The sequence below is a fragment of the Chrysochloris asiatica genome, unplaced genomic scaffold, assembly GCF_000296735.1.
Source record: "Chrysochloris asiatica unplaced genomic scaffold, ChrAsi1.0 scaffold00044, whole genome shotgun sequence".
Taxonomy (NCBI): Eukaryota; Metazoa; Chordata; class Mammalia; order Afrosoricida; family Chrysochloridae; genus Chrysochloris; species Chrysochloris asiatica.
Window position 1 is genome coordinate 15,724,448 of NW_006408562.1, and position 2,530 is coordinate 15,726,977.

At 39.1% G+C, this 2,530-nt stretch overlaps 1 protein-coding gene across 1 annotated transcript in view; it reads left to right on the top strand.

Annotated features, from left to right (window-relative positions):
- LOC102815940 (putative serine protease K12H4.7-like) overlaps positions 1-2,530 on the top strand; it is a 32,160-nt gene that overhangs the window by 14,793 nt on the left and 14,837 nt on the right. The window lies entirely within an intron of this gene.

Sequence of the window (2,530 nt, forward strand, 5' to 3'; positions counted from 1 at the left end):
GGCACTTAACAACAACAACAAAGGAAACAAAGAAGGTTTTGAACAATTTGTTTCTGTTGCATTTAAGGTTGTATATCAGTTTGGCTAGGCTATGATTCTTATTGGTTTAACAGTTGTGATATAGTCATCACCATTGATGATATCTGATATAATGTTACACCGTCATGGTGAGCTATGCTATAAACAATTCACTTTTTCTCAGAAATGTGATCTGCTTCCAACATGTGTGGAACCTCTAGCAAATCTTGCTTGATTTCTACTGGATATGGATGCTGCATTTGGCTAAGCATCGGGTCTCTCTTGAGCCAGAAGCTTAGCATATTGCCTAACCATCTTGGAAATCATTTGCCTCTGCAGGCTGTAAATCAGCAGCATGCTATATTGTCTGCCAGCCATGGACTCCTGATAACAGTGGAGTCATTTGCCTGGGTGACATGCTGCTACTGATAGATTTATCAGTTCCTGCAGGTAAGTGAGTCAGGAGAGCCTCCAGCCTGACATCTGACACTGAGACTTGGAACTTGCCAGTCTCTATGTCATGGGAGTCTGGTGTGGCACTGTGGGTTAATGCACTGGACTGCAAAGTTGGTTTCAACCACAAGGTCTACGGTTCAAGATCACCAGCCCCTCCACGGAAACCCTGCACAGGGTTACTGGATGGCACTTAACAACAACAACAATATCATGTGAGCCATTACCAGGAGATAAATTTGTATATAAATTTCTACTTCATACATAAACTTTGCTGCTTTTGCTTTTCTAAAGAACCCAGTCTAAGACAAAATCTTTTTGGATATTGTTTGTATTTGCATTTTCTAAATCATATGAGAGAAGGGCATCATGCTTGGCAAAGTGGAGGGTCATTAAAAAAAGAGGAAGGCCCAACAAGAAGGATTATCACAGTGGCAGCACAATGGGTTCAAACGTAACATTAATTGTGTGGATGACACAGGACTGGGCAGTGTTTTGTTATATTGTGCAGAGGGTTGCTATGAGTTGAAACTCACTCAATGGCATCTAACACAAACAATAGCAATAGACCGTATGAGAAGATTGAGTCCTCTGTGGATCCTTTTAAATATTTTGTTGTTGTTAAGTGCCATCAAATCAGTTCTGACCCATGTGGTAAAATATGAATCAGAGGGTAGAAAAGAGTGGATTCCACCCTTGGAGATATTGGACAATCAAAGGACATCACAATACACTCACTCTAGTAGCAGATGGGGCTAACCAAAGAGGATTAATGCCCAAAAGACAAATCTCACCATGTCCATGAACCCAGGAATGGTTATGTTTACACAGAGCTTGAATAACTAAAGCATAGTATGGTATTAGAGCATTTCAATAACTGAACAAAAATGACTTTATGCTTACATTTTCCCCTTCTTTAATAAAGCCATTTTATTGTTTAAGAGCTAGATTAGAAAATTTGATTTTCATGGCACAAATGCTGTTTTAGAAGCAGAAATGTCCATGGAAAATACATTTGTGACAAGAACATAAGCAATAAATAAGAAGGATAAGAAATAGCGGTATTTGTCTTTACCTTCAAAATGGAACGAAAGAGGTAGCGGAAGCCAGGTGTCAAAGGCATCACATGGTTTTGCTCTTAATGGCTTATGGTAGAGGATGAAAAGGATATTGTGAAAGCTTAATGCTTAATCCTGGTGTGGCGCTGTGGGTTAACGCGCCAGACTGCAAAGGCATTTGAACTGCAAGGTCGGCGGTTCAAGCTCACTAGCTGTTCCTCAGAAACCCTATACAGGGTCGCTATGGCTTGGAATCGACTTGATGGCACTTAACAACAACAACAACAATGCTTAATACCATATCAGACCAAATATTGCAAAATGGGTAATGGGAAATTCTGGGACTTTCAGAGAATTTGCTGGAAGGAATCATAATTTTGCTTGAATGTCTCCTAGTAACCATGTTGTTAAAGATATTTCTATTCTATACTCTGCCGTTTTCACTCAAGCTCACAGTGATGAATGCATGTCTTGTCACCAGTAACACTTTTTGTAAAGAAACTTTGACTTTTCTTTGAGTAGTGGTCCACATTTTGTTTGCAGATGTCCAAACACTTCCTTTTATGCTCTTCCATGAGCTGTTTCAGTAGCCCATCATGCACAAGCTTTTCAAAACTCAAGTTTGTTATAGATTATTTCATCGTCAGAGCCATGGTTTATTTGCAATGCAAATAATTTGCCACAGAATCCACTGTCAGTTGTCTATCCAACAGAATCATTTCACCTGCACGTTCAATATTGTCATCAGGCATAGATGTTGACGTGTGTTTTAATATAACAGGAGGATGGATAATTTTTTACTTACCATCGTGAATATGTATATATGCAAGTATGTATATATGTACTCCTGGTACGGCACTGTAGGATAAGCTCTTCACCTCAAGGTCAGTTTGAATGGCAAATTTGGTGGTTCAAGCTCACTAACTGCTTTTCAGAAACCCTATATATGTTCACTATGAGTTGGAATTGACTTGACGGCACTTTATATATATATATATATA